General features: G+C 40.4%; 1 protein-coding gene across 2 annotated transcripts in view; it reads right to left on the bottom strand.

Moving 5' to 3' along the window:
• LOC146324600 (nucleolar protein 4-like) overlaps positions 1–25,638 on the bottom strand; it is a 210,457-nt gene that overhangs the window by 123,109 nt on the left and 61,710 nt on the right. The gene's annotated exons all lie outside the window — the stretch shown is intronic.

Below are 25,638 nucleotides of genomic sequence, written 5' to 3' on the forward strand. Positions count from 1 at the left end.
TTAATGCCAGGGATTACCTCTGGATGTGCAAATGTTCTGCCCAAACAAGTATTCTGCAGCAGGCCCATTGCTTCATCCTGTATGATATGAATGTGCAAATGTGGGGCCAAACCTTTCTCCAGCTTTGAGTGCGGTGCAGTGAGACTACGGTGTCTTTGATTCATCCATCCCCAACGCCTGTGATACGTGCACTTTTTTAACTCTTTATACAACGTCATATGATGTTCTTTGTTCTCATTATAATTACTACAGTCACTAGAGGTCGCAGCCTAACAATAAACGTTGTATATAGTTCATAATTAGGTGCTTGCACAGTCAACTGATACAAAAGTTTTTCTTGTGAAGGTGGGATGGTTTCCAAGTTCTCAATACTGCATTCAAGACAAAGACAAAATTTAAGGTGCATTCACACCAGAGATTTTCTCAAGCATTCTGACAAAATTTTCAGCTCTGCTAATATGGCCAGATGACTTATTTTTCCTTTTTTTTTTTTAAAGTCTGATACACTTATTGTTCAGTGTAAATTCAAACTCAGCCAGAGGGTGTACTGATAATTAGCAACTCTTCATCTTCTGGCTTCAACTCACTTTAAAAGGTTATTAATGTACCATCACTTTAAGTGCCTAAACAAGTGGTTCAGCTTCATTGTTTTACCTTCATACCTTTTGCCGGGAAACATCCTCATAAATATTTGATCCATCTCTCTGTTGCCGGAGCATTTACCACTAATTTTCCCTGCGTATCGTTTATTTTACAGCCTCTGACTTGTGGAAATAATCAGCACTCAGGTTCACCAGATTGAGTTGTCCATCTCTGCTACAGCCAGACTCCCTCATGAGCAGGGCCAGCTACCAGTTTATGCTATTAGAAGTCAGAGATGAGAAGCTCGCCTGGAGGAAGAGGAGGGGGTGAGGGCTTCGGGGAGCAGTAGAGGAGCAGTAGAGGAGGAGTAGAAGAGCGGAGTTCAGTTCCAGCTGTATTATATAGCTGATCTCTGCAGGGACTCTCTGGTTCCAGTGGTTGAGCACTGAGCACACACAGCAGCATGGCCGCCAGGCAGCACCAGCCTGCCAAGGTAATTACATGGAAACGTTTCCTGCGTAACCCACCATAGAGTAACGTACACAATGCTCTATGATTGGCAAAGTTATCCCGAGGACCTTCTAATATGATGACTTCAGTTTGGTTTTCTGTGGGAGGTGAACCTTTACAGTTACAAAGACCCTGAAATCACTTTTTCTCAATCAGCTCCTGACTATGAATGAATAAGTCCAACATCAGTTCACTGTTCTGTTTATTGCACCTGACAGTAGGGCTATAATGACATCAGATTTTCACTACATGATTATCATGGCTGAAAGAATTCATGATAACGATATTATTGCAGTATGGATAGAAATTAAGGCCGAACGATTTTGAAAAAATATCTACTGTAACTGTTTTAAGTGGTACTGAATATTTCATTTTAATATTGTGGTAAATATGATATTGTGGACTTTTATGGTGGTATTATCACACCTTGAGTTTTGGAATCATTAAATCCCTATATTCATCTTTGTGCTGATCTTTACCTAAATCAGCCTATCCAGGGTTTCAGGAAACTATGATGATTGGTCAAATTTGAAAGAAAAAAGTTGTGCTGAATGTATACAACTGCAAGGTTGTGCAGAGTTCATGGCGATTGGTTGAATTTGCATTGATTGTAGCAATTGCAGCTTCCTGGAGGGACTGCTGAACCGAACCAAGGAGTTTTTGTTGCCTGATTTTTCTGTTAACTATTTTTACAGTAGTGTTGCCAGCTTCATTTTGTGGTATAGTTACACCATAAGCACAATTTTGTGCAGAATTAGACACGTCTATCACTGTGCATTAGGTCTGCACAATTAATCAAAAAATGATTGAAACTGTAATATGTCCAAATGCAATATCTAAATTGCAGGAGCTGCAATTTTTTGGATAAAAGGTCAAATGTATAACAAAGCAGCATCATAATGAAGCACTGTAGCACAGCAGAGATCAAATCGTTAGTTTAGTTCAGACTCCATCAAATGTCACATCACTTTGGTTTTCAAACTGAAACAGAAAATTTTGTTGCAAAAATGATTCCCCAACATCACAAGCATATCATGATCACATTATCTGTCAAAATAAATGATTGCAACTTTTTTTTGCCATAACATGAAGCCTAGTGTGCATCATCTGATTCTGTCATCACAAAGACGCTTTTAAGAACTAAAACAGGTTCATGTTCACACAAAACACTCTGAAATAAAACCTTAGTTAACTGTCAAACACTGAAGTGAGCTGAACAGGAAATGTCTGTTCACATGTTCTTCACATGGAGCTGCTGAATGGTTTTATCCTCTGAGAGTTACAGCAAACTCTGAAAAGACTTTAACCCTGTGAAGACTTAACAAAACCCCACCTCTTTCAACTCCGCCACCCACGTCTGCCTGAGGGTTCAGTTTTGCTGAGTTTCTCTTAAACAAATAAGATGAAACCTCAAGCAGAAGAAAGCAGAACAAACTGTGTAGGTGAAATAAAGAAACCGCAGGGAGCTCTGAAAACATGTTTAACTAACAGGGGGAAATGAGAAAATATGAAATACACACATGAACTGAACAACAAGAACAAATAAAGTATTTTGATGCTTTTACTTTTTATCCCATCAGTCTTTAAACAGGACGGCAGGTGACCTGAATAAGGCTCCGGCAGGCTGATGGAGGAGGCGTTATATGAGCTACCTGACTGTGCGGGCATCCATCCACCTGGCTGCGATGGTTTAAAACTGTCATGAATGATCAGATCCTCTCTGCTGCGGTCCTGTCTGCTGCATGAATATGTTTACACTCACAAGTGTTTAGTTTGACCTCTCCTCGTTTTATGGCTCCACTACAAAGGCCAGAGGACTGCACGCTGCCTCAGGCGATGCTAATCAAATACTGAGTTTGCACACAACGGGCTGAGCTCATCAGGCACCGAGCACGGGTGAACCGCCTGCCAGGCAGAGGCCGACCGGCGCCGAGAGGCTTTCACAGCAGAGAGCTCCGACACCAACCGCTGAACAGAAAGCGCTGCATAAAGGATTTCAAATGTCCCACCATCAGCACCGTGACGCACCAAACAGGCTCATTAGCAAACCTTAATTATAGGTAGGATGATGGTTGACGCTACCATCAAGACCGAGTTTGAAGAAAATCAGACAACCAAATGTCTGAAGCAAGGTGGTCTAACATTTAGATCATGTAATCCAGACTTCAGTCACATGCTACAGTGAGCAGGAGGGGGGGGGGGGGGGGGGGCATGTTACTTAATACACAATCTTTCTGGCTCAACTGGAAACAAAAAAGGGCCAAAATATATATATTTCTTCAAGCAGCAATGCAGCCATTAGCTCAAAACAGTGGAAGTCATGTTCCTGCAGCTGCTGCACAGTGGGGTTACTCCGGAACATAAAGCTGGATCTTGCAGACCATTACAGAAAAATAGTTAGAATATTAAGCTTTTCACTTCAGAGAGGAGGTTGAGAGGAGACAAAGACATAAGAAACAGTCCATCAGAATGGACCTGGGAATCAATACTCAATATCTTTAAGGCATCGATCGAAACAACTCCCAAGTACCAAGTGGTATAGAAATTTCTCCAGTCAAACGATATATGCAACAGAGGCATTCCCACTACTAAAAATTTTATTAAAATCGCATTACGGCCAACTGCAATTTTCAAATTGCAGCAGCCACAATATTTCTTAAAGGCAAAATCTTTCACAAAATGCTGTGTTGTGCTGCAGTGATGTTTTTGTCCCACACATAATATTATATAGACTTAATAAAGCATCTTTGTAAGGTGCAGATCCCAGCAAAAATGAAATCATAATCATTTTAACAGATTTTTGAATGAAAATTAGAATCATGACGCATTTTGAATATTGCAAATCATGTCGCACTTGTAATGTCAATCAAAATATGACCACAGGAGCTGCAGCCTCATACAGTCTGTGGTGTGGTTACGTCAAGCCTGGTGCATTCGATGTGTTCGATAAAAGCATCAGACGTTGACAGGTGTCAAATGAAGAAGTCTGTTGGTATCTGTATCACTTTAAGGTACTGGTACTGGTCTGGTATCATACCAGCCCTCACCATGAGACACTGCTCCTCTGTGCTACCTGCACAGATTTGGACAATTTAAACTGATCAGCATGTTTCAAAGACATCAGTTTTCAGACTTGAGCTGCACTAAGTTCTCCTCTAATCACTGCTCTCAGCTCCACTGCAGGATCCACCACTCGGGTCCAGAACCAATGCAGACAACGGTCCTATTTCCATCCAAATTTTAAACAGATTTCAAGTAAATCAGAAAGAGAAAATGCAAATGGATGCTTGTTTCCATCCACTACAGTTCTGTGATTATTATGCTTGGTTAAACAGCGAGTATATCTCTGCTTTTATGAAAAAAAAAGTACTGTCATCTTCCATTTAAAGGATAAAAATGAAACTTCAGTCATTATCTACTCGTCCTCAGGCTGAGTGAATGACGGGTTTAGATTTTTAGGCCACAAAACACTACTGGAGTTAGGAGGCCTGGATAACCCTGAACAAGCAGTATGGAGGAATTTCAACAGGAATTAGTTTTTTTTTTCTTTTTTTCAATTTTTTTTTTACGTTTGAAAACTGGTCACCATTCACTTCCATTGTTTGGGAGATTCTGCAACACTGTTTTCCAGCAGTGTTTTGTGGACTGAAAAAACAAACCTGACCTTTAATCAGAATGAGGGCAAGAAGATAATGACTGAATGTTCTTTTCTGGATGAACTATCCCTTTAAGAGCATTACTTTGTTTTAGCAAAAGGAAAGAAACACCTCAAGCCAGTGCAAAAACCTTTTTTGCAAAAGTTTATTTTATTTTGTCATTTCCATCAACCTTTTCTACTGTGATACTTCAAAATGTGCATAAAAAATACAGAGAGTTGATGGAACTCTTGTATTTTACAGCTGTTGATTTATTTATTTTTTGCTAACTTCCTGTGCTGCTGTATTATAATTACCACCTTCAGGGAGCTCAGGTGAGTCAGTCACTTTGCTGATGATGATTCATCTGTAGGGGATTAAACATGAACGCAGAACTATGAAGTAAAATATCAACTTTCAATCTTGATCTTTACTGTCCTCCTACAGCCCAGCTGTCAACATGTCTCTCATCTCATGATAAAACTAATCTTAAAATCAGTACATATGATTCAATATAAACATGCTGTTAAATTCATGTAGAAAGCTGTAAGACATATATAACATTTTTGTAGTGGCACATGCCTGATGTGCTTTTGGAATGTAAAAAAGACAATAATGGGAAAAACAGTATTTTCTGACAACACAAAGCCACAGACAGAACAAACAAACAAAAAATCCAGTTTCTCAGTCTGAAACCACAGAGAAGAAGTGGCACAAGTGGACGTATATATTCAGAGTGATAATGTATAGTCGACCATCTCGCTCTGCTGTCTGACAGAACCGCTCATTTGGTCCTATATGATGTGCATCAGCATGTACTAACGTCATCACATTAGTCATGAATGTCCCTCTAACAATTTCACGGAGAGACATTCCTCGACATTTAATGGTTCATCTTATCTTAAGTAAAGGGATTCTACTCGTGACCATCATGACTTCATAGACTTCACATTTCTCTTCATGCCGGATCACACAGACATGTCGACAGGCTGGATTTAACATGGATGTCATACAAATGTCTTGCAGTTAAAATGCAAAGAAACACGATGGCAGCAGCCTTCAGCTCCCCGTGCAGGCATTTCACAAAGATGAGCGCTGAAGGCCGCCGCCGCCTCCTTCACGGCGAGCCGCTGCAGGAGGAGCTCGACAGGCTTATTGTTAGAAGCAGATTGAAGTGCTTTTCATGCTCGAAGTGAATCGAGTGCAAGACAGACGGCATGAAAGGTGGTTTGGAAGAAAACACCTATAGATCCACTTTGTAAGAAATACAGATGTCTGATGGAAAAAGATGTAGGAACATACAGCTACAAAAGTAACAGAAAAAGACCTCTTTACTCTGAGAAAAATGAAACTGACACAGAACAAAAGAAGGTTCATCTAAAGGTTCATCCAGAAAGAGGTTGAGAGGGCAGAAAGAAAGGTGCATAAAGACTTTTCTAAAATAAGAGTCTCAGAGGTGTAAAAAGCACCAAATTAAAAGACTGAAAGCAAACAAGGCTGTTATTAACATGACATTTACTTGGGACTACAATGATAAAGGTTCACTTTTCACTCATTTTGAAGGCAGGCTATCAGTCTACAGGTCCTGAACCGGTCTGTGAAGCATTTAATGTTGCATTCAAACAGCACCGGACAGTTTTTCAAGGTAGTCCTGTACCTCATCAAAACCTCTAAGTACACTCAACTTTATCTGAGAAAAATAAAAAACTAGTCGACTAACCAACAATTTTGATACTTGATTAATTATTTAAAGGAGAAACCTGTCATATATTTGCCTTAAAATATATATATACAATGATCAAGATGTCAACAGAGATCAAACTAAACAATTAATCCATTTACAGAAGATGTGAGATTATTAGTCGATTAATCAATTATTCCATCGAAAGAGCAGTAGTTCTCTTCTTCTCTAATTTGAGGATTTGCTACTTGTCTTTGTTTTGTATCACTTCAAACTGAGTATTTTGGGGTTTGGACCATCGCTGAGACAAAGACATGTGAAGACGTCACCTTGACAGTTGGTGTGATAATGAAATAATTGTTAGTTGCAGCCTTCGATCGAAGGGAACATGTCACAGCAGCTCATCTGACCCTCATGACCTTGGATGAACAAACAAAGAAACAGACAATAAGGTGAAGAGAGAAAGAACAAAAATCCACACGGAGGATTCCTAAGATGCAGCAGACAGTAGAGAAAGAGACTCCAGAAATAGAGGGACCCAACCCATCCAGAAGGGTGAAGAAGAGGATGAAGGGGAAAAGGGGATTAGAAGGCAGGCTGCCCTCCCTCCCCTGCCCTCCTGCCGAGCACATGGCCAGGTCAGGGGGAAACCAGAGTTATTTTGGAGCAGAGCGGAGAGGAGCTAAGCAGGCCCTCACAGGAGGATTTATCCTGGAAGAGGCTCTTCTAGTCCTACTGTCCCCTGGCAGAAGGCTGAGGGTGGGGAGGGGCACAGCAGAAAATCTGTGAGGACCTTAACCCCTTAAATGCCAGAAAATAACAGCAAATGCCTGAAAAAGTCAGTTTTTTTTATCAGTGTGAAGTCTCATGAAGCTGCTGTAATACAATAAAGACACAAAAGGGCTGCAATTAACAATTATTTTCATTATCGATTCATTTACCATCTATTTTCTCCATTACTTGATTATTTAATTGAACATTTAGTCTATGAATAAGGCTGCTTACTCAATTAAATGATTAGTTGTTTGATCCATCAAAGAAAAAAAATGGTGATGACGTCCTCAGATGTCTTGTTTTATCCACAACCCAAAGATACTGAGCTAAGTGACAAGGAGGACTAAAGAAACCAGAACATATTCACATTTGAGAAGCTGAAATTGAAAAAAAAGGCATTTAAAAAAAAAAAAAGACTCAGAACATTCCTTCGAATGTCAAAATAGTTGGCTCTGTCTCTGTAAAACAAATGAATATAATCATCAGAGCCCAAAGTGACATCTTTAAATTATTAATTTAATTTAGTGTCTATGGCTCCGACTCCAGCTAATTTTCCATGTGTGTAAATGTTACATATTGCTCCTTTAAAAAGCTGAAAATATGACTTTCACAAACGATCTGTGGCTTAATTCAAAGGTGGTCAATGGTCAGGGCAAACTGGAAATGTGTTTTGGTGAAGTGATGTTTAAAAGAACATTTGAGTCCAAACCAGGAGAACACGACAAACACTAGATGCTATTCTGAACCTTTTCACTACTGACCTTGAAATGTAAGAAGAGAGGCAGCTGAATGCTTCAACCTACACAAAGAAAATATGGTATGTGTCCACAGGTAGAGAGAAGTCTTATCACATATCCAATAAAACGCTGGCAGTTCTACATTAATAACACTTCCTCAAAGGAAGTGAAGAGCTTTCTCTGTTCCTCAATGCTTTCATCCACCAATGTGACCCAGCAGGCAAAAGAGATGTTTCAATCACTTATCAAAATCTGACAACCCTTATGTGATCAATACTTTCTGCACATTAAACTTCAAAATCCCGTCACCAGAAAACTGTTCAGCATCTTCTCACAGTGATAAACTATTAAGTTTTTTAAACTACCTGCAGCAACTTTGGACCAGCAGTTTCCCAGGAGATGTTGCTATGGAAACAGATGCTGCGTACAGTACACTTGATGCTGGAAGCAGGTTTGCGCAGAGCTTAAAGAGTCTGTCCTTCAGCTGGAGGACCTCAGCTCAAGCCTCTCCGTCTGAAAGCCTCTGCCCCTGCTGAAGAGCCCTTGTGCAAGGCACTGAATTCTCATCAGCTCCAGGGGCCGCTTTTCACAATCCAGAGTCCAGCCCTGACCTGTGACCTGCCTGAGGAGGGCGGCAGCCATAGAGATCTCTCATTGAAACTCACAGAGAATCATGAAATACCTTCAGGTTTGTGGACTTAATATTTTTAACTGTGTGAAGCTTTGAAAGAAAATGAGTTCTCATGTAGACAGAAAAGAGACTGTTTGCACACCTTCATGCTGCTGCACATCAACTCCCACTTTGCTGCTTTCACCGCTGCTGGGAGCCATAAAAACTGCTCAAAACCAAATGAACAACAATACAAACACAGATGCATGCCAGAGTTTTGTTTAACATCAGGGTGTTGGAATTGTAATCAGAGAATATAACCAGACTATTACACTGGTGTGAAAATCATCCACACAACACATTATAGCTGTGTTTCCACCTCAGGAACTTTCCTCAGGAACTAGGAACCTTTGGAGGAACTGTGCATTTCCAACACAGGGACCAGGGTCTATATAAAGCTCTGGGGGCATTATTGTACCCCTCAAAAAGTCCCTGCTTGGAGGTTAGTACTCGCAGCATTTTAAAAATAAATCAATAATCTCTGTCAGATGACATATTTGACTAATCTCAGTCTTTAGGTCACGGTGGAAAGGCAGACAACAATCGACTGAAGGAACCTTCTTGTTCCTTGAAATGTAGTTCCAGGGACTGGGTGGAAACGTGGCCTATGACTAGTCTAATGTAGAATCATGTTAACGTACTTATAGATAAGGTGCTTTCACACAAACCGAACCAAAATTAGAGATGTGAAACCTCCCCGGGACTACAGTCCAGACCAAACAGCCAAACCTTTGTCCGACTGAAAGAGGTGGACTGGATCAAACTGAACCATTTCGGACCATTTACAGGAAGTTCTGGCAGGTTATCATCTTTATGAAGAAGGAAAAACAAACTGCGCCACAGTCGGACTTCAGGACACGAGGAGACCAAATGTTTAATCGACATTTGGTCTGATGACTTTATAAACTGTCAGTTGGAGAAAACTCACAACAATTCTGACACTATATAATTATTTCCAAGAGAAATTGAATTGAATGAACAACAAACCAACGTCAAACATACAGCCGTCTACAAATCAATCAGTGTCAAGTATAGAGAGATGCAGCTCATGTAGGCAGTGATGACAAGTATGTCATGTTTAGTACACTTCCATAATTGCAATGTGAAACCAAAACTAATCAGATCAAATGTAAGCCGACACAACGTCACTAAAACTTTAGGAGGAGAGGCCACAACAAGAAAGACAAGGGATTCACAGAACTCCCATAAACATGCCGGTCAACAACAATATTTGCAAAATGGGAAACTGCCCCTTCCACCAGGATGGTCAAGTGTATGAAAGGAAATAAGAAATAAGAAAAATGAAAAACTCACACTGCCTGAACATGTAGGATAAAACAGGGTTTGCACAGAATGAAGATACAACATCACAGAGCAGCAGAGCTCAGAGTCGTACAGTTTAGTCTCATCAAAAAACAAAAACAGCTGATGGAAATTGTTTTGTGGATTCCTTCTGCAAAAACAGATCTGTTCCATCTAAACAACAGAAAGCAGTTTGGGGATGGTGGAGACTTTCAGTTTGGTAACATTAGCTTTTTAGGTGCAGTCATGCCTTCCTGAGAGCCTGATTTTAATGGAAGTGAAGGGTCATTGTCTGCCAGAGGAGCCAAACATGGCCAAAATATAGTCTGGCTGAATGTCCATTTCGTATTGTTTAGAAAATGAATTAAATGTGGTTCTGTTGCTCGCTAACAGCAGCAGAAAATTAGCTACTTTAGCATCAAAGCTAAACCTATCTGTCATCAGGACAGAGAGAGTTGAAGCTGAGCAGCTGGATGACATCAGAGAAACCAGAAGATATTTTCTCTATAAAATCTGATCCACTTTCACCCAAATCAGTTCCTTTGTACAGTGAGGCCCGTTCCTCAGAAAGTACAGTCAAGTCAAAGTTTACTTTATGCTGCGTTCAACTGGAACTCATGAACAGAACGTTAAGAGAATTAAGAGAAAACTTCCAGTTCTTGATGAACACATTTTCACACGTCTCAAAGGGCTGTGCATAAAATAAAACAATAATGTAGATTATGATGCATAATATTAGCAACATATATAAAGATTTTAAACTGTGAGACAAAACACTCCAGTCCACTCATAAGCGAGAAAGTAGTCTGACACACTGCAGGCGTAAGTCCTGCCACTAGCCACGGTATTGCAGCGTCCACTGTTTTAAAAATCCCCAGGAAACAACAACGACCTCCGTGCTGCAACCAACACAACGCTGGAAATGGCAAATTAGCACCTGGGATGCTAACAGTACGAACGTAAATGAGCTAACAGCTGTCACCTTTTCTTTTGCAGTGATGTAGTCATCTTAATGCCATCACTCGCCTCCCAATGTTCAAATGTTCCACCAAAACAAGTTTCTCCTCAACACTATTCTGCAGCAGCACTGTCGCTGCATCCTGGTCTTAGCTCCGCCCAGATCGTTTGCCATTGGTTTAAAGAAATGGAAACAAGGCAGGGTGATTTCTTCCCTCAGAACAGAATGTGTATGTGTGAAGCTGGACCTCTCTCTGGCTATGCAGGACAACTTTAGCGACATATATAAAGATATAAAACACTGAGATAAAATATTCCAGTCTACTCATAAGTGAGACAGTGAAAATAATTAAAAATATCTGAAAATATCTACAAAAACAACTTTTTTAGTCTGGTGTAGAGGTGATGTATGACTTAATGCAATACTTATGTAAAAAAAAAACACTTAATATATCAATTTTGTCTTTATGTGAACTTTATAATAATCCCTACAGGAGAACCTTTAACCAGGCTGGGACAAACACAAAACTATTTTTTCATTTATTCCGAGTACTTAAATTTGATTAATATACACTTAGACATAATTACAAATCTCTATTTAATAATGTTGTATGAATTATTATAATTTCTCCTGATTCGTTAATAGACTGCCCTCCACCATCACACGTCATAACGGTCCATTCAGATGAGAGGCCACTGTTTCAATGCTTGGCACGCGCCACCGATTGTTCCTCAGCGTGTGTGCGGTGCTGCCTGGTCATTCCGCATCACCCGCCCACACACACACACACACACACACACACACACACACACACACACACACACACACACTCACACACACTTAAATAGACCTAAACACACGCGCACTCTTAACTCCAAACGTGCACGGTTGTCCACCACGCACACACTCGCGCGCGCGCACGACCACGGAACAATGTGCGTCTGTTGGAGCAGCGCGTTACAGAAACACGCTCCTGAATGATAATCATAATGATGTGTGTCGCAGGACGGAGGCCTGCTGGAACCACACAATGACCGAAACACATACACATACACACGCGCGCGCGCGCGCGCACACACACACACACACACACACACACCAGCCTGTGTGAGAGGAGCGGAGCAGTGACAACAACACAACACAACTTACAGCCGCGCTCCGGTGCTTTAAAGTGTGTTACCGGAGAAAAGAGCAGCTTTTTATTATCGATAATTGATCAGCGACTGTCAATAGAGCGTCCAGCGGCAGCAGCAAGAGGAGGAGGAGGAAGAGGAGGAGGACGGTGTGATGAGCCCGCAGAGGAGGAAGAAGGGGAAGAGGAGGAGGAGGAGGAGGAGGAGAGCCATGCAGGCTGCAGCGTGCAGGACGCGAGGAGGAGGAGGAGGAGGAGGAAAAAAGCTCGTGGAAACAGTCCGGAGGAGAAATCAATAATCAAAACCGCAGAAACGCCTTCTTACCTTCACTTCTGTCAGATTACAAACATTAAAGTCGGCCGCCCGTCACGCGCGTCTCCGCACTCTTCTTCTGTGGTTCTGGCTGTTCGCTTCAGTTGTTTGTTCATCCGCCTCCGGTGTGTGTGTGTCTGTGTGTGTGAGTCTCTCTGTGTTTATTCTGAACGGACAGTCTGAGCGGCGGTGTGACGGGAGGGAGTGAGAGCGGAGCACACAACAGGACCCTCAAGACTCTGTGTGGCAACCGGGGGGGGCGGGGCCACTGCTGCTCACGTCACACAGAGAGCGAGAGAGCGAGAGAGAGAGAGAGAGTGTACCGCACACCCAGGAGCCAGTTTATTAGGAACATATTAGACTGATGCAGTCACATTCATGAGAGATGTTTCTACTATTGTGTCAACAGGAGTCTGCAAACTTTGTGACCAAAAGAGACATTTTTTGGGGAAACAGAACAAAAGAGAAAAAAAAAATCTGTCTGGAGCAACTATTAAATTCTCTCTTTTCCCTGAAGAGTTTCCTTTTTTGCGCTTATGAAGAGCAACTGCTATGACACACACTGACTAAATATTTTTGATGTACATATTTTTATAGTTGGAGACTATAAGAATCAATTTACACTGTAAAAAAAAACTAAAGGAGAAAAGTACTGCAATTTTTGAGCCCAACTTGAGCTTTGAAACAAACTTTAAAAAAAAAAAAAGCCCTTTGTTGAGATAATTTATTTTTCTTCTTTAGATAAGCTTGAAACTTTGAGTTTTTGAAACCACCAAAAAATGCATTTAAAAAAACTGGTCACAGTGAACTGTTAAGCTGATTTGACATTATTGTGGGGCCTGAAAATGAAAATGTTTTAGTTTAATCATCATTCTCTTTAACTTAAATGATTTTTTAGATTCAAATTTTGGGGGTTTCTAAAACTCAAATATTTATGTTTATCCAAAGAGGAAAAGTTAATTCTCTCAACAAAAGATCTGTAGTTGGTAAAACTTTTTCAAAACAGTTGAGTTGGACTCTTGCAGCACATTGCCTTGAAAGTTTGAGGGTTTTTTTTTTTGAGTTTGAGTTTTGCTTTTTCATTATTGTAGACCTAAAACAATGATAAAACACAATTAAAATGTATAAAAAAAAAAACTGTTATGCATTTCCATATTTTTTGCCAAAGTCACAGGGAGCCACTGGAGACGAGCTAAAGAGCTTTTGTATATAAACTGTAACGCTGCAGCCTCCAAAGTGACCACACAGCTGAGTCAACAGCTCTCTAAAGGGATAGTTCACCCAGAAATGACATTTTAGTCATTATCTACTCACCCTCATGCTGATTGAAGGTTGTGTTTATTTTGTTAGTCCACAAAACACTACTGAAACAAAGAACAAACAAACAAACAAACAAACAAAAACATAAAATGCCTCCATACTGCTCGTCTGGTGTAATCCAAGTCTCCTAAAGTGCCGACATGCCATTTGCGCACCGTCACACCAAACACACACACAGTTCAGACAGTGTGCACCTGAATGTGGCTCCAAGCTAAAGATCTACAGTGAAGATTCAGGATAAAAACATGGTGTAAATAACATTACTTGGCATGTCAGGACTTTAGGAGACTTGGATTACACCAGGCGAGCAGTATGAAGGCGTTTTATGTTTGTTTGAAAACTGGTCACCGTTCACTTCCATTGTTTGGGCGGTTGTGCAACACTGTTTTCCAGTGAAACTCCAGCAGTGTTTTGTGGACTAAAAAAAACTAAGCTTGACCCTCAATCAGGATGAGGGTGAGTAGCTGATGACCTAAGTTTTATTTTTGGGTGAACTTTCCCTTTAAGACGCTGCAATCAGAAAATCTTTACAGCTCTCGTTAAATAACAGACTTTTTAATTCTTTGGGTTTGGTGGAAGGTATCAAGTGTTTTCACATCAAAAGGCTCAAGTCCAAGTCGAGTCACGAGTCACTGGTGTTTAAGTCCAAGCTGAGTTGCAGGTATGTTTTGATTTTGTCAAATATGTCTTCAGACCTCTGGACTGTTGTATTGGACTGTCAACGCCTTTATCGTCACATCTTAATGTGTTTTTCTATAAATACAACTGCACATTCCTTTATATCCACAACAATCAGTGCATATTCATATTCATATTAACTTTGTTTTTATGTTTTGATCATGATTAATGCTCACTAATTTCCAGAGTCAGGGATCAACAGAGGATGAATCTGGATATGAATAACAAATATGATGACGGGATCATTTCATATCAAATATTCAAAGATTTTTGATTCGCATGAGTGATTGTGTCAGTTTTCAGAACTTCTGAGACTTTGTATGAACCCTGTGTTTGGTCCTAATTCCATTTAAAACAACAGAAACAGAGATTTAATAACTGATTTGTACTCCTCTTCATCCACATATTCCCCTTTCATTATTATCTGTCATCAGAGCCCACAGCAGATTTCATTATTACCCACAATACAAATCAGTCAGCTGGAGGATTTCAATTCAAATACTTAATTGCTAATTAAGTATTAGCAGCACTTAATTAATTACACTCATAATTTATAGTCACCAGGACAGATGAGCTGCTCAGAGTTCCACTCGCCAGCAGAGAAAAATCAAACATTTTTCATAAATATAATTACTTCAGAGAAAACAGAGCAGAAAGAATCAGCGTTCTTCAGGATTGTTATTGAAGTTAATGTGACGTCTGTAGTTGTGTTGGTGTAAAAATACACAGAAAAGATCTTCATGTATGAACTCCTGAACTCAAAAAGTTAATATAAAATCAATTCATTTTGTTTTCCCATTCAAGAAATAACAGAAGAGAACCAGTCTGTCAAACAATAACACTTAAATTAATTAGAATTTTATCAAAATCACAGTTTTAAAGCCGCAGAAGGCCCAGTATTTGTATCAAATTACCATAAATTAAATATTGTCATGACGCAGAGATGTTCTGGTCTGCACATCATATTCTACAGATATAAGAAAACATCAGATCAATGCAAAAATCACATTATAAATAAATGAGCCTTTTTTGACTCCATAATGAAGGTTTTTTTTAAAGGCCATGCAATGAAAATAAATGCAGTTTTGTTTTGTGTTTTTTGTGTCGGATGCTGTTGTCTGTGGAATTTTTAAAAATCAGTGGGGAAGAATTGATCATTTGCAAAGATAATAAGTCCTGTGGGATGTAAAACAAGCAGTCGAATGAAAGGCTGAGAAAAAAATAAAAAAAATTCCAAAGCAGACGAGCAGCTGTGATTCCCACTGAAAATAATCCTCTCAGTGCATCTTAAATATACATTTACAGTATATTAAAAGCAGGTGATGGTGTGGCGGAGATGCTGTTTTAAAATATTTCTTGTTCAAACATGAAGCGTCACTGACACTTCAGGAGGAGACACGAGGTTTCATTTCTGTCACACACTGACCTTTACACTGGATCACTAATATACAAATGTTTAAATACACACCAACGCTACACACACTGCTGCCGCTGCTGCTGCTAGTGTGTGTGTGTCTGTGTGTGTGTGTGTGAGACAGAGGACCTCTCACACATTTACATGACAAACCTGCCACCTGTAGGCAGAGGGTGAAACTGCGGGGTGATTAGCCATGCATGCCCATACACTGGACACGGTGCAGAGGGAACTGGAGAGAGAGTGTGTGTGTGTGTAAGTGTGTGTGTGTTGATATAGTAGGCTGCTTGACCCAAGAGACTGAACAGCGTCTGGAAGAGTTGAATTACAGCTGGTCAGAGTGAAAAGTTCTGGCTGCTCAGATTCTCCAAAATAAGTTTTGCTTTTGATGGGAAAAAAACAAAGTGTTTCTTCACAGTGTCATCAGTTTTTTTTAAATGTGGATCTCTCTCAGCTCAAAACTGGTTTCTGAAGAGTCTTTGTTACTACCAGGTGTACAGAAAGACACTACAGGTAAATATGACATTTTTTTTTTACAAATAGATATCATATTTTTTATACTACAAATTTCTAGAATTTTCTGTTTAAATATTGAAGTGAGGCATAACTACTAATCTTCATATATTTCAGGGGATTCAAGACTTTAGTCAACATGGTTGATTGGAATTTGTCTTTGTGAGCTTTTCTTAAAGACAGGAAAAGGCAAAAAATAATAAAAACACTCATGGAGGAAAAAAAACATTAAATAAAGTGTAAAAGAACAGAAACCTGAAGTAAAATAAAGAGCTAAATATGTGTTTTAGACATTTTGTTTCCACTAGATGGACGTCACAGGCCAGATAAGATTTGTCCAGAGGGGTTCTTCTGAAGAGAAGAAGAAGAACCCTCCTTTTTTGAAGAAAGGGTTTGTAAGACTAAACACTTTTCATTCATGAACACTTTTTGAAAGGAGTTCCTCAGGGATTGTTGATCCCCGCACCACATCATAAAAGGGTTAAATGCTTGGAATATAAAAGGGTTCTCAATAGAACCCCCATGTGGGTTACTGAAAAAAAAAACCCACTGGGATATAAAAGAGCTCCCCCTAGAACCCCCAGGTTGGGTTCTACATAAAATTAGCCCCCCAGGTTGATTCTAGATGAAACCCTTAGAATATAAAAGAGTTCTCAGCAGAACCTTCCAGATAAATTCTAGCTAAAACCCTTGGGATCTACAAGTGTTCTTGGTAGAGACCCTCAAGTTGGTTGTAGATAAAACCCTTGGGATATAAAAGGCTTGTCAGAAAAGGGTCCTCTGTGGAATCCCTGAGTGGGTTCTAGATATACCCATGGAATATAAAGTGGTTCTTGGTGGAACCCCCTGAGTGGGTTCTACATAAAACCCTCAGGATCTAAAAGGGTTATCAGTAGAACCCCAGGGTGGGTTCTAGAAAAAAACATTGGGATATTCTTAGTAGAACATCCTGTGTGGGTTCTTTTTAGGTGGATTTCTTGGTGAAACTATTACAGAACCTCTCAGGGGGTTTCTGGGTGAAACCTTTCACCAATGGTTCTGGTATAACTCTTTATTTTGAGTTCTAAGTAGAACTCTTTGAAAGGATTCCAAGTGGAACATTTAGAAAAGGTTCCCCCAGGAACCAAAACTGGTTCATGGTTCTAGTTAGCACCTTTATTTCTAAGAATTTACATTCATGAGAGATATCCTGGTTTAACTAGAACAGATCCTGACCTGCTCCTGGATTCATCTCAGCCTCGTCTGTGAAACCAACCTTCTGTCAACTAAAACTAACGAGAACATCTGACACAGAACAAAGATTAAGACTAAACGTGGAACATATCTGACAGAACGATCAGTGGAGGACAGCTGACTGAACTCAGGAAACGCTGCTGTGATGCAGTGCTTTCACTTTCCTTCTTTCGCACTCACAGACCATCGAGGGGATCTTTCTTGCAGGACTGTTTCCATGGTATCTCTACTTTATTGGACAGTATACACTGGAGAGACTCGGGACAGATGGTGAGAGGATAAGACCAGATAAAGGTCACACACCTGGTGCAAACCCACCTGAGAGATTCAAGTCAAAAGGGAAAAAAAACTCCACACCAGATGTATTTAGTATTTTTTACAGTTTATCTGAGAAATCACTCTGTAGCATCGTTGTTAAAAGACTGACTGCTGCGAGGCTGAGCAGGCTGCACACCAACACACACACACACACACACACACACACACACACACACACACACACACACACACACACACACACTCCCATATCAAGGACTATGGAACACACACACCTCACACTAAGAGACTGCAACCACTGACATCATTTGCAATAAAAGAAACGAACATCTATTTATTCAACTTTTACCAGCCATGTAAATTTGTTAAATCTATCTGACCTCATTACATGGCTTTGTTAAATACTCAATTCTGATTGGTCAACAACAACACTCTAAAGTTCTTAAGTCAGACCGTTGTTATGTATAACAGACGTTGGACACAGTTCTGATCACAGACTCTGGGGGAACAATAAAGTGAGTGCTAAATTTCTAAAATCATTTTAAAACTAATATTTTGTGTCAAATTGTTGATTTAGGTCACTGTTAAGAAATAAAGCTAAAAATGTAAAAGAAAAAGAAAACAAATGTTTTGTGTCACATAAATGTGTGCCATTTTTTTCTTTTAAGTAATGATGTAATACACAGAATAATGTACAGTGAGTAGATCATTATTGTGAAATAAATCAGGATGATGCATTGAATTGAATCATCCTAAATAATTGCTGCTGCTATAACTGCTGTTTGTCTGGTTCTGCTTTTATTTCCGTTTTACATTTTTATATTTTTCTAATAAAGAGAAGCCATTAGTAATTTCATTGTACTTTCTAATTTCTGAACGTGTGCAATTATCTTGTACAATCATCTGTATATCTGTAAAAGTGAGAGGTGGACATAGTTTGCGTATATAGTTTGTATTTTATATTATAATTTTTTATTGTATTTGTGTTTTTTTTTATTTATCACTCACTCTTTTTCTACCTGTACTTTCTATCCTTGAGCTGCTGTAAAAAATGAATTTCCCTGGTGTGGGATAAATAAAGTTTATCTTATCTTATCTGAATCCACCATGACAATCTACCAAACAAGAGCAGATTTGGCAGGTTGCTGTTCAACATCCAGTGGTATAAATGTGTTTGATGTAGAGCTGATGTAAAGCGAAGGTCTTTTACAATACAGGACTTCCTAAAAACTCCTGTTTCACCCTGTTGGCCGTGGATTTGCAGGACGCAGCAGTGCGCCGGCTTCAGGTCACTGAGCCTCTCCTGTGGAGGCCAACCTCCCACTCTGAAAACCTCTGGTTTAAAAAGCTTTTTGGTTAAAGCGAGGAAAAGGCTGGGGTTTCATTTAAATGTTAAAAAACACGTTGGGTCTCCAGTTACTGCAGACTTTTTCTGTATTAAACCAAATCATCATTGGTCTTTAACCTTAAACTGCCGTCGGTGTCTTGACATGAACATTAACATGAAGTTTTATAACGCTTTATTTGACCCGAGCAGATGTTGATGATTTTGGTAAAAAACAAACGAAATTTGTCAGTGAACATTTTTACAATTGATCATGGGCGTTAATTAACAACATCTCCTTATTTTGTTCATAGAAAACATAATCTAGTCAGTATTTTTCCACCAGAAGTTATTTACTGGGTCAAATTAGTTTTAGATAAACAGAATTTGCAGGAGACAAGGTTGGTTTTTTACATTTAACTATATGTTTAGCCGTTCTTTGCCTGTTTTATCTCTCTTCATGTATTTAAGGTATACTGAAGCTCCCTGTGTATGAACCATACAAAAAAATAAATAAATAAAATAAAATGTAAAATGTTTGATTTGACTCGACATGGTTTGGCTTCAGTTGCTGGTTTCACTTGCCCTCAGCATTTGTCTTCTTCAATCTACTAATTGGACCTTTGATCAACACACACATGCTGTGATCTCTGTAATAATAATCTAACACTAATTTAAAATTCTTGTTTGAGCATGAAGAATGAGCTCCAAGTGAATTCATGGACTTTATCATGTGATCAGGATGTGATGAAGCAGCCAACAGACTCGTACAGACTCCAGGGTCAACACTGTTACGTGTTAGCTGGTAAACTCCAGGCACAGAGAAAACTAAAAGACAAATGAGGATTTCACATAAAGCTGCAAAGCCAGATCAACATTAAAATTGATGTAATAATGATTCACTGACAATTAAATGCTGCACAGACCAAAGATTTGGAGGCCTGCTGACAGACTCTGCTGCGCATGGAGTGTTAGCTGCAGGGCTTCACTGATTACTGCACAAAAACACAACTTTTCACTTTCACTTGGTGAAACTGGACTATAGAGAAGGAGGTCTTCCCTGTGATGTCGTCCAGCTGCTCTGCCCCAACTTTCATAGATTCACACTACAGAGTTTTTAGATTTACATGTTGTTAGCGGCTACTTTAGCCACTAGCAGGCTAGTTAGTCGAGAGATCGGACCGACTATGTGAGACTACAGCACCCAGTGTTTCTGAGTACGGTCTTAACTCAGAAATAAAATACACAGCTGTGGAGGGTTGTGTTACACTGTTTGGACGCTGGCTGCAGACATGCTAACGTTAGCTGCAGCTGCTGCTGTCAGGCTGTGAAAACAATGCACACTTTAGCTTTTATATATACTGCAAAGCTGCAACAATAAATCGAATAAATTGATTATGAATCAATTATTAAATCAATCACTAACTATTCTGATAATTGAATAATCGGTTTAAGTCATTTCTTTAAGAGGAAAAAGGCAATTTCCGACTTCAGCTTCTTAAATGTGAATACTTCTTGGGTTCTTTGCTCCTTTATAACAGTAAAGTGAATATATTTTAGGTCGAGGACGTCATTTTGGGCTTTGAGAAACACTGAAGGACATTTTTCACCATTTTCTGACATTTTATAGACCAAACAACTGAATGATTAATTGGGAAAACAATCAACAGATCGACATTAAAAACTACCTTTAAAAGTACAGAGTTCTGAACCCAACCCTATATACTACTAATAATATACTACGTCAAAGCCCCTAAAATGATGAAACTTCAGGCCTGGTTGTGATGTAAATGACCATCAGTCACTCAGACCTCAACAATGAGCACAAACTCTCCATTTAAAAACATCTGGCTCAAACATACAGTTTAAGGCTATGGGATATTACTGTCCACCATGGGTCACGTGTTGCTATGGCAACTATCAGCCATGTGGATTTGTTGGTGTGCGGGGCACTGAGGTTGTTTGCATTATTTCCCCCTCGTTGTTTCTGAGGAACGCCCCCAGCGTCCTGGCATCTGGACTTCTGAGAGAAAAGTCTGAATTATTTCACTTTGCACGTTTACCCAGAACCAGACTGGATTACTGCTTCCTCTCACTTCATTACTACTTGAAAAAAAATCAGGCTGACCAGGTGAATGTTTACCTGCTGTACATTTAGAGATTTGGAAAAGAAAACACGATTCTAGTTTGTACAAAAAGGTTCTTCAGGCCTTTTTCAAGGCTGTTCCACCAACGAGCCTTTTATCTCAAAATGTATGATTTCTTTCTGCTGTCTTCAACAGTCTTTTAGTAATTATAATAGACCAACCCCCAACCTATCTCCCCTCTGCACACACACACACACACACACACACACACACACACACACACACACACACACACACACACACATATACACCCCTCCTCCCAAAAATAATGAAATGTCTTTCCTCTGGAGGTAGCTGAAATAATGGGCAGAGAGAGGGAGAAGGGGAGACCATAAACGATAATGAACCACCTCATTCTCCTTTTTTAATTCCTTCTCTGATTCCCCCACAACCTCCCCCAGCCCCCTCCCCACTCCTCCTCCTCCCCCCCTCCTCCTCATCCCATCACCTACAAATTTTCTCATTTTTATTTTCACCCCGGTCGAGCACCTCCTCCTCCTCCTCCTCCTCCTCTCTATCTTCCTCCTTCCCTCATCCAGACAGAGCCACCGCCCTGCCATCTCTCCGCCCCCCGTCTCCTCTCCTCTCACTCCTCACCCATTTCAACATTGTCTGCTGCAGCCCCTTACACCCCCCACCCCCACCCCCACCCCCTGCCAGGAAGCATCCTGGGTAATTTCCTCCTCTTATTGAATTGGGACGGGGGGCGGATGGAGGGAAAGATAAAGGGATGGGCAGATGAACGGAGGCTTGGGATGAGTGCTAATGGAGCCGGTGGTGGATTCACACATCACAAATATGCAGTACATTCTCCTCTTCCTCCTCCTCTTCGTCTTCTTCTGTCTACCTTTGTGACGTACAGATGATCTGCTCTCCTCTCCTCTCATTCTCTCCGTCAAAAACAACCCAGACAAAAGACTGCGACCTTTTTTCACAGAATGCTTTGCTATTCAACTATTCTGCACCCTGTCTGCTTCCCCTAACACACACACACACACACACACACACACACACACACACACACACACACACACACACACACACACACACACAGACTGAACCTAATGCTCCCTCATGTCCTATGTTATTTCTATAGGTGAGTGAGTCATTGCTCCTCTATTCCTGTCTGTACTTTTGCTCCTCTGGGCCGAACACTATAATCTTTCTGAAGCACAGTCTCATTCTGACACACACACACACTCACACACACACACACACACACACACACACACACACACACACACACACACACACACACACACACACACACACACACACACACACACACACACACACACACACACACACACAATCTATACCGTCTGCTAAAACTTCACCTTAACTCTTCCGGCAACTGGATTGAAAAGACCGTCTGCTCTGACAAATATACATCACATCAGAGTGTTTTCGCTGTAGGAGGAGGTGGACGAGGTGGGAAGGTGAACGAACAGCACAAATCAAAAAGTTGACTTCCGAAAGAAATGAGCAGCAACAAAAAAAACTCTTTAGAGTAGTTTTTAGTAGAGCTGTGTTGCACAGTACAGAAACGCCACAACAGAACTGTCAAATGTGTTTGAGATGATTGAGAAACTCACTGTGGCTCACGCAAGAAGAAGAAATGTCTCGATATGAAAATGGCACATGACAAAACCCAAACTGATTCAGCACCATGGACAGAGCCAGCAGTCACTGAACTAAAATAACTGCGTGTTTTTGGACAAAAGTGCTTTCAGTCCAACGAGACACTTTTCAGACTACTACAGTTTCAGAATAATCCTTCGGAACAATTACATGGTACCAAACCACCAACTCTGCGATCACAGGATGTAGCTGAAACACTGAAACAAACCTGTGGTGAAAGTTGACTTTCTTTGCACTAGTTTTGAAGCTCTGTTGGAAAACGTTCCCATGTCTGACATGAATCCTTGTAACTCTGTGGCATAATAACTTGACCTGAGGTGAAAGATGATGAATATTGGCACACGGCCTCGGCCACTGGAAGCGAGCGTTGTATTGATCAAGATCCCACATCAGTCAAAGCGCTCTCGGCTGCATGCAGCAGCAACATATTTTATTTATCATTCGCAGGCTGCTTCTGATGCAGATCGATAAATTAACTCTGACAGATGTCGAGTTCTTGTGTTTATGTTTCAACTTTTTACTTCTTGGACACTTGGCTCTGATCCTGCAGTGACTCTTGATGATTAGAGCACAGAACAGACTTCACTTCTTTATCATTAAACCACAGGAGTTAAAGGGTCGAGCTCGCGGCGTCCTGACAAACATGAACTTTCCTTCCTCCGCGATGAAGATGTCACATGGATAAAAGTACAGTTGAGGAATAAAAGAAGAAAAGGGCGAAAGGTTTTTGAGAGAAAAAATAAAGTTGCTTTTTTTTAAACGATGAACAACAATGCTCGCTTTAAAAAGAAAAACTTTGTATTTTCCTGGATTCTAACATGCAGGTGATAATGAGAATCGTGTCAAAATGTCAGTGTGAACTAATTAGAATGGCTTTGACACGGCATCACCAAACAGAACAGTAATGATAACAGGAGTCAAAAAGGTTGTTGTGTGTGTGTGTGTGTGTGTGTGTGTGTGTGTGTGTGTGTGTGTGTGTGTGTGTGTGTGTGCGAGTGCGAGTGTGTGGGCGCAGGCGTGATCAACATACCTGTATCTTGAATACTACACTCTTTTAAATAAGGGTTCTTCTTTAAGAGCTGAGGTTCTACCCAGAACAATTGATCAGAAATCAGTGTCAGAAAATGATGAAAAATGTTGATCAAAGTCCAAGATGACGTCCTCAAATTTCTTGTTTTGACCAAAGTCCAAAGATATTCAGTTTACTGTCAGAGAGGAGGAAAGGAACCCCAAAATATTCAGATTTAACAAACTGAAATCTGAGAATTTTTACTAAAAATGACTCAAACCAGTTAACTGATTATCACCATAAATTTGTGATAAATTTAATAAATGATTCTTAATCGACTACTTGACTAATCATTTCAGCTGTAGTGCTAGTGATAAAAAAAGGTTTAGATTTGTGTACGCGTGTGTGTGTGTGTGTCTTGGACAGACAGACAGACAGGCAGATAGGCAGACAGACAGATATATTGGCATTCCAGTGTAAATTGGCACTTCAGTGTCTCTCTCTCTCCTCAGCTAATTAACTTGACGCTCAGGGGCCTGGCTTAATTGGAACGAGCTCAACCCTCTGTTCCCCCACCCGTTATCTAGACACACACACACACACACACACACACACACACACACACACACACTGGGAATATGACTGACAGCAAGAGTGCGGTACTGATAGTCACAGTGGTGCAGGGTGGAGTGGAGTGGTGGTGATGGTGTTGTGGGAACAATGTAGAGTATACTAATCACTACCCCCAACCACACACACACACACACACACACACACACACACACACACACACACACACACACACACACACACACACACACACACACACACACACACACACACACACACACCTATCCGAGCCAGCGCTGCACTGATCCATAACAGAAGGAGATGCTGATCATCCTCTCCACCTCAGAGCTCCTCCAGCTGCTCTAACAAATCATGTGGATGTCCAGTCAGTGTTAATGGTACATACAAACTCCTCAGTGTTGATATACTGACAGAGAAAACTGAGTTCTCCTGCTCACAGAGCCGTGCAGCATGTTGCCATGTATCACCACCCGAGCCCATAGCTGTTACTTTGTTTACTATAAGATGGTTTTAGGTGACAAAAATACTCATCTAGCGCCCTCTGGCTACCCACAGGAGTAGATTAGAAATCCTAACTTAACTGGCCTGTAGTTCTGCAGGGAGAACTACAGATATGGCAGCAGAAAAATTTCTCAACTAGCAGGACTGATTTATGGAAATACTGGATGATTCCGTTCAACAGTTGACAGTGAATTACATACTTAGATTTTGCCAACCTGTTTGCCGAGTGATTGACTGCAAATCCCACCCTTCTGACTCTGTAAACATCAGAAACCTTTCAGAAAAATGAACGATTGAAACAACGATTTTCTCAGGTGATCCGCTCACATCTTTGGAAGCATAAATGAGCTTTCAGTTCTATATAAAATCTGTGCAGAGAACACGCAAACAACACAGGCTCATGCTTAATAAGAAGAAATAGTTTTGGTCTGTTGACCTCTACGAGCGTCAGACTCAAACACTGATATTTCTTCTCATTATAGTGTTTTAATTGCAAGACAGTGTGTGGGAGTTTTCTTCCTACTGAAGCATTAGTGCTCCTCCTGGTCTCCTCCTACACGCTTGTCACAAACAAATATTCGAGTGCACAAAATAACCTGCTGGTTTAAAGCTGCTGTCAGCGTCAAGATTTATTTTATGATCCTTTCTGAAGGAAATTCCTGCACTCTCAGGCTGCACAGGAACACAGACAGCATCT

This window comes from Lutjanus erythropterus, chromosome 6 (assembly GCF_056507025.1).
Source record: "Lutjanus erythropterus isolate fLutEry1 chromosome 6, fLutEry1.hap2, whole genome shotgun sequence".
Lineage (NCBI taxonomy): Eukaryota > Metazoa > Chordata > Actinopteri > Lutjaniformes > Lutjanidae > Lutjanus > Lutjanus erythropterus.